The 18,239-nt window shown below is 39.6% G+C and overlaps 1 long non-coding RNA gene across 1 annotated transcript; it reads right to left on the reverse strand.

Annotated features, from left to right (window-relative positions):
• Positions 1–1,690: 1,690 nt before the first annotated feature.
• LOC132838981 (uncharacterized) lies at positions 1,691–14,741 on the reverse strand. Its single transcript, XR_009647678.1, has 4 exons — positions 14,448–14,741; positions 14,102–14,161; positions 2,368–2,463; positions 1,691–1,756 (listed from the first exon to the last, which is right to left on the reverse strand). It is a non-coding gene; the product is annotated as an uncharacterized LOC132838981 (long non-coding RNA).
• Positions 14,742–18,239: the final 3,498 nt, after the last annotated feature.

Raw genomic sequence — 18,239 nt, forward strand, 5'->3', positions numbered from 1 at the left:
CTGTCGTTTTTTTTGTTTGTTTTTTTAATACCCCCCCCTTAATAAGACAGAAGGCTGTGTCTCAAATCATGTGTACAATCTAGACACCTGTTACATATGAACACATTCTCTATAACAGAAAAATTACATATTAGTTTATAGTTTATAGCAAGAAAAGCTGTTTTGTTAGTTTAAATAAATTAAGAAATGTCTTCTTGTACACTGCAGTAACAGTAGTAATATTAAATGATAGCAATACTCAACAGATGCATGTTAATTTCACTGATTTGCTGCGTTTGTAAGGTTTTAAGCTCCGCCCACTTCTGACTAAAACTTAATGGTATTTTTTTTAAACAAAAAAAATTTCCCTTAAAATAAAACGCAAGCATCGATCAAATCAAACCTTAAAATGTTCAGTACTGTGTTTAATTAAAAGAAGTGTTTTATAGAATAACTTCCCCAAAATAATGATTATTGTTAGATTTACATTAGATTACATTTTTTTTATTTTTATTTATTTTTTCTTAAGGTTTGGGTTTCTCAGTAAAACAGAAAAAAAGAAACGCTTGTATTAAAAAAAAAAAAAAAAAGATATTTTTGACACCTTAAAAAATAAATAACTAAATAAATAGAATAAAACCCTATCAGGAATTTACTGGAAGCAATTAAAATTATATTTTATTTTTTATGTGGCAAAAGAAATCACTCCACCAGAAAATGTGGTGTCCAGTGTTTGTTTTTTTTAAATTATTTTTAGCTATGCTTCTGGAGTAATGGAAGTGCACCTCACCCAAAATTATTTCGACACACACTACCATCACACACAGCCTCAAACCACATCCTACACTTCAGTAGTGAGTGTGTCAGGACGAGGCCTGTCTGGATGTTTTCACTCGGCTTTATGGATCCTAATATACTGTATGTCCAGGTAACACAAATATAACTGACAGTAGTACACTGATCGAAGGAGGTTTAAGGATTCTGAGGTGAAAATATAAGCACTAAATGTGTAAAGGAGCTCGAATGTTCACGTCCGCAGCTAATCTGTACAAACCTGACCAAAGCACAAAAGATAGATTGATTTATTATGGAGAAAGTCCAAGATAAACTTTACATTTAGATAAACAATATACTGCAGATTTCATCTATTTATAGTCACGAATGTCCACGAAACAACTTCCTCTAAAGTTCTAAAAGCTAATGAATGTCATATCTGGTCATGTTGACACTGACACTGGAGACTCCTTCTTTAAATGAGGTCCTCTTGCAACCGCCACTTTATCGATAGCGGTTTTATTTTCTTTCTTAATGAACAAAAAGTCCGCCCGTCATTAGGCTTGTATTATGTTTAAGTCGTTACTATAGAAATAATGAAGTATTCGAGCAAAACCCATTAGTATTTAATACAAGGCTCTGAAAACGCTTTGCATACAGACCTACAGTCAGAGCTGCTGGTAAAGAAAATGAATCAACACCTTTAGAATGATCAGAAACTATACTAACACGTATATAGACATATATATATATATATATATATATATATATATATATATATATATATATATATATATAGAAACGCTCTGTGTAATATGGCTGAGCATTTGTGTGTCTCTTACCTGAGGAAGACGTGACACCAGGATGCACTGTAGGAAGAAGGTGAGTCAGTGGAGGCAGTAATGAGGCCCCACATGCTAACGTCTCAGTGCCAGATACCACAGCATACCTTCAGAGGTCCTGTGGCATCCAGGCCTCGATGAATCAGAGCTGTTTTAAGGACCTATATAATAATTTTTCATCATGTAATAACGTCATAAAATATAAGAGCCAATCAGATTCAATATGAAAATGAAGTTGTGTTTATTGTGAAAGGGGGCGTGGCTTGTGTGGGATAGAATTTGCATTAGAATTTTAATGAAGGTGAAAGTGTAGCCGTTTATTACGTGTTGTTTTTTTAAGATGTATTTTTTTTTAAACATAAGAAATTGTTGTTCATATCCAAATATGTAACTGTATTCCAAACTGAATTTCCAACCCAATAGATAAATGTGCCGTAACACTTAAATATTTGATCTACTGGATGTGTGGAGGAGAAAAACACACATATGGAGTAACAGAAAGGAAAAATAGCCTGCTTCCACTGGTGTTTTAGTATTCCTCGGAATAGCTCTCAGGATCGGAAAAGAAAGTTGCTCCACCTTCATATTGATCGGAACGTACTCTCTTTCCACAGCGCTTGATTACACATTCTGTGCTTTTTTATTTTCATCTTCAGAGGTTCACCCTTTTATTTTTTATTCTAATAGAAATAAACGGGCTAAAGCTTTTTTAAAAAGTGGTCAGATTTGGTTGACCAGTGAGGATGAATAAAATAAAATAGTCTCTACTTACTGCCTGTGTGGACTTGCTGCCCCCATGTCTCTGTGGGTTCTCTATAGGTTCTCCGGGTTCCTCCTATGATGTTCTGCTGTAAAATATACTGGGTGTCTGTACAAAAATAAATATATTTTAAACAAGCTCAATGACTCTAAAGTTAAAGTTCTGATTGAGTATTTTTGTCACTATGTATGCCTGGGTGTGAAAAAGGACAATATTAGGACAATATTATTGCTATACACACATGCAATTAGGGAAAAGCTCCACTAGGAGGAGTCCTTGCTCCTTGTGTTTGTTTGTGTGCGCGCGCGCGCGTGTGTGTGTGTGTGTGTGTGTGTGTGTGTGAGAGAGAGAGAGAGAGAGAGAGAGAGAGAGAGAGAGAGAGAGAGAATTTATATGGCAAAGCTAAACCTCTCACAATGTGTCTTAGTCAATCTCGACTCAGTTTCCAGTAGCTGTCGGAATTCCGGATCTTTCCAATGAGTCAGAGCATTTGACTCAGCTCATCAACAGCACTCATTAAGAAAATTGTTAAAAACAGCTTTCCATGGAAGCGTTTAAGCGTTTACTGAACACGAATGATTGAATAATTGAGTGTCTAAACATAAACAAATAAATAGATAGTTTGGGGAAAAAACCGGAGTCGTGAGTCTGTTCTTAGGTGTCTCATAATAAAAGCCCTCCAAAGAGTCGACTCGTTTGCAAAAATGACTCATCATTAGTTTACACCGTTATTCCTGTTCTGATTATCTGTGACATTGTGATATTTATTGTGGTATCATACAGTAAATGTTTTTCATATTTTTGTGACCTAACTAACTTGAATATTGTTTAAATATGAAAATTATGGTGTCTTACATCAAGCATCAAAGAGTATGTCTGTATATATATATATATATATAGGGATAGATAGATAATGATCTGTATATATCTGATAGAGTATGTCTGCATATATATATATATATATATAGATATATATATAGATATATATATATATATATAGGGATAGATAGATAGAGAGAGAGAGAGAGAGAGAGAGAGAGAGAGAGAGAGAGAGAGAGAGAGAGAGAATGTACTGTATATAAAACTTTTTTTTACAGTTATCTAGTTAAATGCAAGATTTTCCCCCACCGTTACCTCGCTGCTTTGTATTAAGCGAATAGCTTTGTGGTGATGTGGAGTTGCTAAATTCTTCCTTTTACAAACCAACACTACATAAAATAAAAATAAATCTAAGCTTTCGTTTGCTCAGGCTAAAAACAACTATCAATTCAGGTTTTCACGCCTTAGGGTTCTGTACTTTATATAGCCAGAAAGCTAAAGGGTCAAAGGTTTCATTTTCTGAGAGACAGAAAAGTTCCTCAAAGCTCCTTTTCATGGTTCAGGCTAAACCTGGCTTGCCTCGTCTGGTTTTTATAGCTGTGAGGTTATGGGACATCAAATAAGAGCTCTTGTGTATAAACCCATACTGAGCTTGTCTCCAAAACAGTAGGTGTGTAGCGCCTGTGTCTCATCTGAAGCTGTCTATTTTTAACTGGCCGAGAGCCAGGAGCAGAGCAGCTTAGCACTGAGGCTAACCAGGCACCTGAGAGAGAGAGAGAGAGAGAGAGAGAGAGAGAGAGAGAGAGAGAGAGAGAGAGAGAGAGAGAGAGAGAAGGAAAAATGTCTGAATGAAGTAAAAGTTTCTCTCTGAATGACTTTTGATCTAGATGAGAGTCTATAGTGTAGTGTTTTATAGTGTTATATAAAATGTATACACACCATTTTACACTATACAGTAATTATGAAATACACCATGTGTCAGATACTCTGTGGTGTCTTTTTTGTAGGCCGAAGGCCGTTGTAGGCCGTTTTTTTTTCAGGCTGAAATGCTATCAGTGGGAAATCATGAGGTTTTGATGCTGTTTTGAACATAAAAGACCACAAAATTCTGAGCCAGACGTGTATCCCGTCCACCTTCCTGGAAATCCCCTATTTTATTCCCCCCCTGATGTTAGTTTTCCAGGTTAGTTTGTGGTCAAATTAGACATAATTCTTCACTCTGATTGATTCTTTTTCCATAACATCACCTCTAAAATAGTTCTGGTTTTAAGGTTTAAATGAAGTGTTCTTTCATATACATTATTGTTTCTGTAGTAAACAACTGACACAGGGACTCTCTGTAAGGTGGCGTTTGTTTAACGTCGCTGGAAGGAGCCACCGGTATCAGCTCTTTGTAAAAGGCAGACTAAAGGTAAATCCCTCCGATTTCTGAAACGGGAAAGTCTTCAAGACAAGAGGAGCTCACTGTTTCTATGTAACGTGCTAACCTGCAATTTTTGCTTATGAGCATTAAGTGGGAGGGGAAAAAATAAGAGTCTGCTGAGGGAATGACTGTTTATAGCTCCTAGAGTATAAAAAAACAGGAACTGACTTGTCACACTTTCAGTAAACAGTTTTGTTTGTGTTGACAATTTGAGGAATAAAAAATGAGGTCAATAAAACTAATCAAAACTAACTTCACTCTGTTGCATCGCTAAATTATGGTTTGTTATTATTTTCTCATGAAAGCAAACTCCAGGTTTAATCATAATTCATAATTCCAACCCACACACATTGACAAGGAGGACAAGTAAAACTCCAAATAGACAGTAACCAGACCTTACTATTCAACCCTTGACCCAGGAGGCTCTGAGACACCAACACTACCTGCTGCACCATTCTGTATATGTCAATTTATATATATTTTGTTGCTTTTTTTCCCCCCTTGATCTCTAACACAGTCCTGTGTCATATCTCAGTGATCTTTACTCTGTTTGGGCAGAGTCCCACTTCTAATCTCGGACTTTGTACTTTCACTCTTCCCACTTTTGAGCGTTCGCTTTTTTTAAGCTGGTTGCATTTTTCTGTCAGAAAACTTCAGACATCATCTAATGTGAGCCATATCACGATCCGGTGTCTGAGACTTCGGTTCAAGTCGTTCCCATCATCGGCGTATGCTACGTTTAATAAAAGCAGCACTAACAACATAGAGGCAACATGTCCTGCACCTCCATACACCTGTTCTTAGCAAAAGCGTGCACTACCCACTTAAGTAGTGAACAGTGTCATCATCATCATCATCTCCAGCATAACATGGAGAGATGGATTTCGTGAAGCATGAGAAGACGGATGACAAGCTTTCACTTGCAGTACACACAAGCCACAAGCCTGGCTTTAGGGTTTTATCATCATGTTGTAAGGGAGACTTTCCTTGACACGCTCACCTTTAAGTCACTCATTAAGGGTTTAGTCCTGGATTTCTATAAAGCTGCATTGTGACGATGACATATTAAAAGTGCTACATATACACGGTAAGCTTTTAAATGCCCGAGTAAACAGGAACAAGGAGAACAGTTTGATCAAAGGCCACTCAGCACTTGCTTTATTTAAAACCTGTGAAGAATGCACACGTGCATACATAGGCTTTATTTCTTTGTCTTCCGACTTTGCATGCACTGCGTTTGGCCTTTGCGTCATTAGCTGGTCGTTTATTCTGACGTCACCGAGCAGCCCTGAATAGCAGCGTGTATTCATGCATGGAGTACGTGCTCGGGGCGCTGTTGGCATTTCGACCGACTTAAAGTTTCCAGGGTAGAAAGACTCCTTTGTGTGGCTTATTACATCAAATAATCTACAGAATCACCACTGATGGTTCATTAGAGTGGAAATGAGTGCTCTGTGTGTGTGTGTGAGTGTGTGTGTGTGTGTGTGTTTGTAGCCATGGCATATGGGTTTTGGGGTGTATTAGGTTGGGTAACAAAGTGGTTGTCCCTGGCTGTATGCCCAAAGCAGCCCCTGTTCACATTACGTATACACACACACACTTACTACAGTTTGATATATATCTCTCCGCTGCTTAATGACAGCTTTTCCACATAACCACAGCATTCTGATCAAGGCAACACATTACTGCACTGCCATCATTCCCACATTGTGTGTGTGTGGGAGGGAGAGAGAGAGAGAGAGAGAGAGAGAGAGAGAGAGAGACAGCAAGAAAGCAAACCATAAAAAATTTTTTCCAAACTCCAAAATTTTAGTCTGCGACTCAAGTCGCCTGAGTGTAAAGGAAAACTTCATAAAAAGAGCATTTGAGAGCAGAAAAGCTACAGTCTCTCTTGTGAGCAAGAAGGAGTCATTTATGACACCAATAAAAAAATATAATAAATTAAACATTATATATTTTTTCCCTATGAAGTCCTATAGGAATAATTAAATCATACAGTAATATACAAAGGTTTTTTGTGGACCTGGTGACTCCCAGAGGAATGAACATTTCTACTGACCACCCTTAAGAAGATCTGGTTAGTCCTTAGATCCTTGGTTTTATAATCCTCTGATATTATACTGTATATACACAAATCCTCTACTACAGATTGTTAAGGCAAAGAGAATTCTCTTATACAGATACATGCTAAATATTAGAGTTCATCTTCATGGGTCAAATTTACAGTATATTTTTTAGTCATGTGTCCTCTTTTAGTGGGTCTGAGTCTCCTTTTGTCAGCTAACAGGAGTAGAACCCACTGTGCCTTTGTGTCATCTTACTGTACGCCTCAAGTTTCTGGCATGTTCTGAGATGCTTTTCTGCTTAACACGGTGGTAAAGAGTCACTATTTGTGTACTAAAGCCTTCCTGTCAGCTCATGCTACTCTGTCCATTCGCCTCCGCCCACTCTCATCAACATGGCATTGTTTTTTGGCAGCAGAGCCCAAGCATCAACTACCATACCATAGTCAAAGTCACTTACTGTATACCACACCCTCCCTGTCACTTATATCACTCCTCTGTCTGTGATTTCACACACAGCACTCTGACTACTCGCTCGACTGATCGGATAATAACAGTTGTTCCTAATAAAGTGGCCTAGCATCGGTCTGTTTTAGTTACGCAAACAAAACCTGACATTGACATACTTTTCCTCTAAACGTAACATACAGCGAGTCTCTCTCTTTACTGTTCGCACCCGATATGGACTCCATTAATAAAACGCAGTACGCTTTACGCGTTATCGCTGCTACAGCTTTCAGCAAATATTGTTTCAGTGATGTAATGCTATTTGAGAATGAAACAATGCAGGTCCTTCAGAACGGACAAACGCTATGCACCGAAACGAAAAAAGGCTTTAGTCAGAAGTATCAAACACGTTTGAACAGAGGACCTTCTTTCCGTTCCGGCTCGCAGGTGCTCGGACAATCCCGGCAGCACAGGTGAGTGGGATTAGCCTGGCCGTGGCTAGGTATTTGAGAAGAGAGTGACCTCCAGGTTAACGGCAGGCCATAAAATGTAAGCCTTTAATACAGAGCTGTATATGCAGGAGACAGACGTACCAGCCCAAGCCTAGGGCCAATCCCACAGATTCACTACTGTGACCCAGAACAAGCTAATGAAGGCATTGTATGGAGGATTTGCTCTGCCAAAAAGGAAATGGATGGCGATAACATTAATAGGGTTTTATTTATAGTTTGTTATTGAGTTCAGATTAGATTAAATTATGGCAAGAATCTGCTAAACAGCTGATGCACCTAATTTAAAGCTCATGTTTTTTTTAGAATGATAATATGCATGTGTTGGTGGACTAAAATAAATAAGATGAAAGATAGAGGTAGAGAACATCAGCATCCCTTTTCAGTATCCCTTTCATCTTCTAATCATCATCATCATCATCCTGCATTTATTTCTCTTTCTGTGCCATGAGATCTGTGGAATCTGCTCTCTCGGTTCTCTTAAGCAGCGTCAGCCTCGTCTCCTGCTGCGGTGTTCATCGTTTTCAGCTTCTGTCTGTGCTTTTAGTCGTTTTTGAGCTTGCCAAGCTTTTACACCAGGGACCCTTTTACTTTCCATGATAAAATCTGAAGTGGCTGTTATAGCGGCTGCAGTTCCTCGATGACGACTAAGACTAGCGGCGAGCGAGAGAGCAGCTGAGGCCAGACAAAACCGAGGAGAGGGCCTTGGCTGGACCACCCACATACACACACACACACATATATGCATGTACACACACTCTTCGGGGGCTAAGAGCTTTCACAAATTCTTTAGTTTATATGGCTGAGGGTCTGGTCACAAAGGAATGTTTCTGCAGTAGCGCTGTCTTCTGTTCATTTTGACGGTATTCAACTGTCAGAGTACCAAAATAAATAAAGTGACATTGGAGAGAGACTAGTGAAGGCTGACCGTGACCATGCAGAGAAAACTGCTCTGAGAATAAGTCAAACGGAACATTTAGGAGTATGAATAGGCTCTGGCCCATTTGTAAGTACCCCGGACCCATCGAAACTATCTACACCAACCTGCTCCAGGGCAACTTTTACTGCTTCCTCATGCATATCTGCCTATATCTGCCTTATCCTCCTCCACCTGCTCCTCTCTAACCTGCACTTGTACCCCTTGCCAAAAAAAAGTTCTCACCCCTTCTTTATTTCTTGCCACATTACATTTTTTCTTAACATTGACCCTAACTTACACTTCTACCCCAATTTCCCCATCCCTATTTACCATAATCACAGCCTCACATATCTGCCCCATTCAACAATAGCTCTTCCTGAACCCCATTCAATTCTACTGTATCTATCAGCTCCCATCCAGACTTACCTATTTCTCATCCTTTAACACCTGTCTAATTCATATTCACCTCCTCCAATACTTCCTCCTCCAAACCTTATCTTATTCCATCTCAGACTTCTACATCTCTTTCCATCTAACCGAACCTCCATCTCAAACTTCTACACCCATCTCTATCCGTCTGTACCCTATCTCAGACCCCATCTTTCCAAAACGAATCTCTAATCCGTACAAACCAAACAACTTCATGTCAGATTTGCAAACTTTTCCCCATGCAACTTTTTACTCAGCCTCAGAATCTCCACCTGTCTCTCATGTAGCATCTGAATGTTTTTGTACAATTAGCAGGCCACGAGCAGCTTGGACATGTTTTTGCGTATGCACACTGCACACTAAACCATTTGAACAGTGAACCTTTTTGAGCAAGATATAGTCGCTGTATCCAAATAAAAAACGCTTCTCAGAATCACATTTTTAAATGGTGTGAAAGAGTCTTGTTCAACACGATTTGGGGTGAGTTAATGTAGTTTGCCATTCGCAAGGTCAATCCTATGAAATTAGTGACATCTTTAGTTAATGTTTACTGACAAAATGTACTAGACTCTCCAGAGAAAATGAGATGCCTGGCTTTGCACATACCTGCCTACTCAAATTTAACTCTACCCCAACTTTATATTCCTTCCTCAATCCATTTTCACCCTAACCCCACCTCATAATTCCTCTCCCAGTTCACTAATATTTGCTCTCCATTAAACTTTACCTCAGACTTATATATACACATGCCTCCTTTCAACTTTATGCGTACTGTTTATACGACCGCTCCTTTTCCTACTTTTAGCTACCACTCACTACAATCTCTAACATCTCACTTCTCACCCACTCTTACCCCTGATTTTCTTCTCAATACCCCTACACGCCTGCCCTCGTCTTTCGACAATAAATTCACCTGTCTGTCCTCTTTGGAATCGTTATATATCTCGGCACATATTTCGGGCCCTTTGAAGTGTAAGCCTTCTCAAATCTCAGGATATCGTGCCTGCCTTAAGCGTATACAGTATGTGTGCTTGCCAGTTTTGGCGTATTATGGTTAAGTCAGGAGCTTTTCTTTTCTTGTGCTTTCTCTTATCAAAGAGAAATCGTCTGTGATGACGAAGGCTTCAGGAATCTGTCCAACAGAGGCTTAACACATCACAAGAAATCGCATGCATACTATAGCAAACCTAGCTAACTCTGCGTTTTAGGATAGAATAGTATCCCATTTAGGGACTACTGTAGATTTGAGCCCTTTAAGGTGCCAGATGGAACCAACAGACTCATCAAACCAAAAGTGTTAAAACCTTAAAAAATACGTTTGCACTACACCTGAATGATCTAACCTTTACATTTGTCACAGATTGCTAATTGCTAGCAGACAGCAAGGCACATAGTTTCAGCAGTTCCTCAGCAAGTTCTTTAAGGAAAGCAGTGTATAATATAAAAACAACAGCTGGCATCTTTCTTGCTCTCTGTTCCCCTTTCTTTCTTTGCGCTCTACCCTGTAGGCTCTCCCAAACTCTTTTATTATAACCCCCAGACGTCTCTGCCTTAATCTCGGCTACGCTGCCGAGTTGAAAGGCTCCGGTCTTGCCACTGTTTGATCCCTCTCAGTAAGCCCTCAGATCCTCCTCAAGGGGCCCAGAGGAGTATGGGGAGTATGGGGTGGATGGGGTGGATGGGGTGGGTGGATGAAGGCACAACAAAGAGTCAGAGAGTGCAGCTGAAACCCGGATGAGAGTGAAGATGAGCCACTTAAATCAGAGCCTTTGTTCTAAAAGCTCACAAGTCCACACTTGCGGCTTAAGGATGATACCGGTCTTCTGATTGACTCTTTAAAAAAAAAAAAAAAAAAAAAGCCAATAGTGTTAAATTATGCCTGGGGCTGATTTCTGTCAACACAGAATGTGAAATGTGAAAAATTCACCCAGAAACGACAATATACACAGAGTAAAAGTATATATAGCAAAGTTATGCATTGTGTTGGCATTTGTGTGTGTGTATGTCACGCTGGAATCTGATCCCAATGCAGGGCGAGTCGGCACCTGACTGCTCCACAAAAGCCGGTGTCACAGGTCAAAGGTCGGATGTCATGGATGGAGCCCATATGTTGGGGGAGGCAGAGAATATAGGGGCAGTTAAATCAGTCTTTATGTCTCTTTAACCGGCCTTTATTTCCATCCCTTGCTATTTCTCTCCCTTTGCACTATTCTGTTTGTGTGATATATATATATATATATATAAAAACAGAGCAAACTGGGCACATGGCCTCCTCCATTGACACTGAAAGAGAGCTGATGGTTTGGTCCTTTTTTTGCGACCACCCAGATCTTTATCATTGGACATGACTGACCTCGAGGACTCAGAGGACCTCAGAGAGCAGCTACAATGTGGATGTGTAAAAAAATCTAATAATACAGAATGGGTGTAAACTCTGCATAATACTTATATTTTAAAAGAATCGTATGCAATTCCTGATTGAGGGAGTCGTTTTTGTCATTTCCCTCTTTTGTCCTTGACTATCTGGCCTGTGGTTTCCTTTTTTGCCTCAGGCAATTGGGCAGTTCAGGAAGTTCACACTTTGCTTGCTATGAATTGTCTGTGCTCTTGCTTTTCTTTCCTCCCCTAAGTCAATCTCTTCCACCCAACTTGTTTTTTTTTTTAAAAAACATGACTCTCTTGTTCTATGTGAAGTGCCCACTTCATTCCCTCTCTTTGTCTCACTGCGTCTCCTTTGAGGTGAGGTGCTGTTTAGAGAAGCTTTGACGTCCTCTAAAGGATGTCGGCTCTCTCCGGCTGATTCCCTTTCTTCCTCCGCTCGGTTCCTGTCTTCCTCTCTTTTATTCTCCCTGTCCTTCATCTGGGTCCAGCACTTAAAGCCACCAGAGAGTATTGAAACCCAAGCATGAAGGTGGGGGAGAGCAGAACGTGGAATGAGAGAAAGGAAAATGTTATTAGCTTTCTTTAATACCTAGATCAGTAGTATAACACGGTGCTGCATGTTGTGTTCTAGGTTATTGGTGCTCCATGTTTACTCGTGAGTTTACAAACATGTTACGCATTGAAACGACAAACTTTTCTGTACGGAGATGTTTATTTAGCACGTTTGGAAGGAGTCTCCGGTGTCAGCTGCCCACTTTAACCAACAGAACTAAAGATTTCCACTATGGAAAGGACTTTCGGACTTCATAAATCACCAACTTTCGGGTTCTGATATCACCAAGATGTGTTTCGTTCCATTGTTATTTAGCTAAATGTTTAATATTAGATTAGCCTGACAGAACATATGTCCGAAAAAGGTCATCGTGCTCCCCATCTCATTATAGGACCAACTCCCTACAACTGCTCAGTAGGTGAAAAGGGAGAGTGCAGTGATTTAGAGACTCCTCCTGTCAGCTCATAAGCTATTTCTTTTGTCCATTCAGCAAAGTAAAAACTGACCCTTGGCTATAACTCAGCAGGAAAAACACACACACACACACACACATACATACGCACACACACACACACACACACACACACACACACACACACACACACCGTTGCCCCAGATACCCCAAGCCGTGCCCACTCATTCCTTCACCCCAAGCTCCACCTCCCCCTCCGTCTAGTCTGTCCATCCTTCCTTCCCTACCCGACTCCTTCACTCTATTGTCAGCAGACAAAAAAAAATCCATTAATGCGAAATCAACTTTTTACTGAAAACACAACACAGAAACCTCAAACTCTGATAGGAATCTCCATAGCTACACTGTGACAAATATTAAAAGTGCTATAGAAATAAAATCTTTTAGTCCTTTGCTTTGTTTTTTCCGTGCAGCTACTGTACATTAGCGCCGTGTGTGTGTGTTTTCTCAAATCCGTATGCGTGTATTCTGCTCATGCATGCATTCATGCAACTTCCACATCGACATCAAAAGTGCAAGCTGTTTTAACACGTGCAACATAGTATTTCAGAGTTATGCACGGCTTCTCTCTTTCTTTATCTCTCGCTCACCGTGGGAGTAGCGCCCGTGTCGTGCTGGCTTTTAATGGCTCTGCGTTGGAGAATCCGTAGGATTAAATCCAAACACGAACAAAAGGAGTTCAAGACGCACCCTGTAATCCCTAAATGGTGTCTGTGTGTGTGTGTGTGTGTGTGTGTGTGAGTGTGTGTATATATACTTAGATGCAATCTGGGTAGTTTAGTTCCTTGGTGGATTATTACATGCATGGAACGCAAATAGAAAGTTAAGACCTGTTACTTTTTTCCAGCCTGATTGCAGATTGAACTTCAGACAGAATTCCAAAACATTTTTTTCAACCTTGCTTAAAAGGTACTTTCTGCCAGGATGTATGGATGATATACATTCTTATAAACACTTGATTATAAGAATCTCTGTTTTTCCAGCAAGCGAGAGAAAGAAAATCTCGAACCAGTCCTGATGTGTGCGTAGCAAATCAGTTTCCACAAGGCTCCAGGGAGAGAGGTGCTGAAGAGCTTTACTGCGTTTCTCAAGCTCTATGCTTTTCAGCTTAATTTGTGATGGCATTGAAACTGAAATCAGCGACAAATACACCAGCATGCACACACTCACACACACACTTTTAAAATTTAGTGCACAGCATCCAATTTTTGGGAACACAGACACACACAGCCAATACACAAACTGTATCACACTGCTTGGGAAACACAACATTCACTCATTGAGATAAATATAAATGTAAATTCATATATATTTCTCACTCTCACTCACTCATTTTCTACCGCTTATCCGAACTACCTCGGGTCACGGGGAACCTGTGCCTATCTCAGGCGTCATTGGGCATCAAGGCAGGATACACCCTGGACGGAGTGCCAACCCATCGCAGGGCACACACACACTCTCATTCACTCACACAATACGGAAAATTTTTCCAGAGATGCCAATCAACCTACCATGCATGTCTTTGGACTGGGGGAGGAAACCGGAGTACCCGGAGGGAACCCCCAAGGCACGGGGAGAACATGCAAACTCCACACACACAAGGCGGAGGCGGGAATCGAACCCCCAACCCTGGAGGTGTGAGGCAAACGTGCTAACCACTATGCCACTGCGCCCTCGCTTGAATACTCGGGAATAAAAACCACAGACAGGTGTGAACACTCATTCATTACCTGCTCATCTGACCCTTGGCCACACCCCTTCACCACTAAATCAACAAAAAGCTGGGGGAGCTGTGGAGGAAGAATAAAGTGCAAAAGAGAGGATGATGATGTAACTGTTGAAAAAACACGACAGGGTTACAGAAAAATAAATCAACCCACAATTTGAATATTTCTTACAAGAATTTGCTTGTGTTTTATTCATGTTGGATATAATAATTTGCCAATGATTGTATTATTAACGATATAATAATTTCATCTTGTAAAATGAGATGTCCGTTGTCATCAGCCTGTTAATAATGAGATAAGACAAACAAAGCAGAAGCAGGAGAAGAATTTCCTGTGTTCAGAAACTTACTTGCTGACTGATTCACAGCACTGACACTGGAGACTCCTTCCGGATATATTTACGTTTTGAAATACAGCCAGACTTTATCGGTAAACAGGCTGAAGAACGGACAGATGAATTAAAGGTGCTGGGATGGATGAATAGTTTTTTTTTCTTTTAATTACGCCCCCATTCCTGAGCAACCATGTTCTCCGCCATTTCCCTTTTCTTCTTCCGAGAACTGTCAAATCCCCAAGCGAGACACGCAGCTACATAAACATATAGAAAGCCGTTTAATCATGCGATTATGTTCACGCGTGTTGGTGCGTGTCTTTACATTCTTCTAGCGATTAAAAAAAAAAGAAAAGAAAGAAGAAGAAGAAGAAAAACACTGGATTTATTCTTCATGCACCGTGTTTCTCTTGTAAATTCGGCTTCTCAGGGAACATCTGGAAAGAGATTTCAGCTGGGTGGGGGCGATTACTTCACCATGTCAGGCCTACGTTACACCGATTCTAAATTAAAGCCGAAAAGAAATAGCTTTAACATGATACAGACCGTGACCTCAGAAAGTCGAGATGTTTCGATAAAAATAAATAAATAAATACAGACTGGAGCTCACGTTCCCTTTTGTTGCAGGAAGTGGGCAGGTGTGATTTAAAAAAAAAAAAAAACAGGAAATGGACTAACCTGCCCCCGGGCTACAACTCACACTCGTATGAAAATTCACATTCTGTGCACTCTGCCTTGATTTTACACTTAAGCAACCCAATCCTGTCGGGACAGCTCCAGCACATTCCAGAGTGCGATTGAAAAGTAGCTCTCCGGATGTCTTCTTTACTAGGAACTGTAGGAGCCATTTATCTTTGGCCATTCAAACGTGAACTAGAGATTTTGGGCCAGTTTGGGCCAGTTTCCCACAGGGTCACATTGTGGAACATTGTGTTGCGTATGCAGTATACAATACCAACAGCACGTTGGAGTTATGTAGAAACTTCAAAACTTAAGCTTTTCCCACACAGGTTTTACCCTTAGTTAACCCTGTACAGCTTAATATGAAGTAACATACTAGTTTATTCATTCATGACGAGCTAGCTACTTCCAAATAGTTAAGTTATACTTCCAAGTTAACTTATTAGTTTGATAACATAATTCAGCTAATTTTCTGTGTTGAAGATTAAAGGAGAGAATTGTTTCAAGCTAGCAATGTAAACTGCATATATCTTGTTAATTAGTTTAATTATTAGCTTGATACCTTATAATTCAGCTGCTGAAGCCATTCGTCGATATATTAAAATAATCATACATATTAGCTCATTAACATATGCCAGCTTTATAAATGTCTGCTTTGCTATGTTGAAAATGAAAGCTAGCATGTTTTTATATTTATAACAATAACAAAAAACTGTACAACTAACAAAAAGGCCTCAGCTTTAGCTAGTTTGTCCTTATCTTAGCATGATAACTTTTATAATAACTAAAATTCAGCTATTAAATCTCTAATTTGTTTGCTAATAATTAAAGTTAAGAGGTTTGGATATTTAGAAAAAAGCTATTACTAAAAGCTAGATATTGCTAACTTAGATTTCAGCTACAAAATCTTTACTTTGCTATGTTGAAGATTAAAGGTAAGAATTTTTTCTTCCTTTTTTTTTAAACAAGATATTTATAAATTTGCATATAAATGTTTTGACTATAGCTAGCTTGTTATTTAGTTTAACTGAACATAATTCAGCTCCTAAAAGTCTACTTTGCCATGTTGAAAATTAAAGCTAACAAGTTTATGGCAAGCTAGCTACTTAAAAATCTGCATATACAGTAAATGTTTTACATATAGCAAGCTTGTTAAATTGAACATCTTTGATAACATTTAGGTATTTCTATAGAAACAACTTAGCTTTAGCTAGTTTGTTCTGAAGTTAACTTATTAGCTTGATCATTTGTAATTCAGTGACTACATGGATAATGTTCTATGTTGATAATTAAAGGTAAGGATTTAAGTTATTTTGTGCAAGCTAGGTACTTGTAATTGTTTTAGATCGAGATAGCTTGATACTTACAGTAGTTTAACATGTTAGCTCGATAACTTGCATCTCAGCTAATAAATCTCTGCATCCCTGGTGAAGAATTAAAGCTACTTGCTGCACTTGTGTAGTTTTAACACCTCTGTGACGCAACACGGTCGCTAGCCGTTATCTATTATCTTTGGACCGGCTTTCTTAACACGGCCTTCATTTCTGCAGCTGGTCTGAAAACCAGCCATGCAAAGAAAGCAAGTCACCTTGAAATGTGAGTATGAGAAACAAAATTCTGTCTTTTGTCCAGTACTGAGGTCAGAAACTGATCCTGGCAGCCCAATCGGTTCTGACTTATTTACACTGTCTGCTGCAATAAAGGAGCTTTGAGAGGAGATCGGCCACAGAATTAAGTTACTCTGCTGAAGAAATCAACACAAATTCAGAACAACAGATCTCTCTCTGTAAAAACTACGCTTGAGAAACACACACACACACACACACACATAAATTCTTGTTATCTTTTAGATAGATTTCACTGAAACATGTATTACAGCTAATAACATTTCCTCATTCTGTTAAAGGAGCTCCTTAAAAGAGTATCATGAAACTTTAGAGCTTTCCTTCACATGACATCGTTCCTATGAGGGGAAAAAAATCAGGTCTGCCATTCAGCAAATGAGCAGGTATTGTAATCTTCTTTACAGCTTTTTAATCTTTTTTTTTGGTCATTTTTTACTTTTTGTCCTGGAGTTGACCAGCTGTTTGTTCACCGATATCCTTCTTCAGAATTTTCTTCATACAGAGGGTTACTACAGTACGTTCCTGGTTTTCATGTGATATGATGCTGAAACACTGTTTAGTTTCTGATTCTGTTGCTAAGCATCTGGCCATAACAATTGAACACTGTTTCATACAGTACATGCTAAGCCCAATGATGTGGAGTTAACACTGTAAAAGCTTCAAAGCAGGGTTTCTTAATCCTGGAGAAAAAAAAAGCGGTGTTACTGTAACCCTGCTTCTTAAATTACACGTGAAACGTTTCTTTACCGGGGATTAATAACAGGGTTTAGAGAGACGATAAATCGAGGTTAAACTCAGTGTGAAAAGCTGTTGTGTTTATGTTAACTGTTGCCATGTGCTGACTCCTCATGCTGGGTTTTATAAGGTTATGACATTTCACAATTTCTAGTGTGTTGGAGCTGCCGACACAAGACGTCATGCACCTGTCTCGGTGCTCAGTGCTCGCAGAAATGAACTGGTGTCTCTTTCAGACCTGTGCCTCAGTACAATCCTGTCTTGACAGGAAGAAGACAAAGTTTCTAGAAACTTCTCAAGGCTGAGCCATGAAAACAAGAAGAGCTCAAGTTCAAGTGTCCTTGAACGTGATATTTTACTTTTATGTAATAAATCATTATACTCGACTTTGCAAAAGACTGTTGAAGCCTTTTTTTTATTTCAAGACAGCATTTTAAAAGCAAAGCTGTATTGTTACAAATTGAGGAAAAAGTGAAGGGGTGTAAATACTTTCTGAATACACGTCAAGCATATTCAAGTTTTCCTATCCTAACAGGGTCAGCTGGTACACACACTGCTGCAGATCCACAAAAAACGGTGCCAACTGTGGAAACGGCTCTTCACACACATTTCAAGCACACTGGCTCTATTGTGGCTCTGAACTCGAGTGTACGCTGTCCTTGAAAATATAGTCTATGAGGGGGACACGCAGGGACAAACGCGGTCCTGCGAGGCAGCATGTGGGAAAGCATGCGAAATCCCTCACACTTTTATGGCCGAAGAAAGGATA

The sequence above is a fragment of the Tachysurus vachellii genome, chromosome 23, assembly GCF_030014155.1.
Source record: "Tachysurus vachellii isolate PV-2020 chromosome 23, HZAU_Pvac_v1, whole genome shotgun sequence".
NCBI classification, from domain to species: Eukaryota; Metazoa; Chordata; class Actinopteri; order Siluriformes; family Bagridae; genus Tachysurus; species Tachysurus vachellii.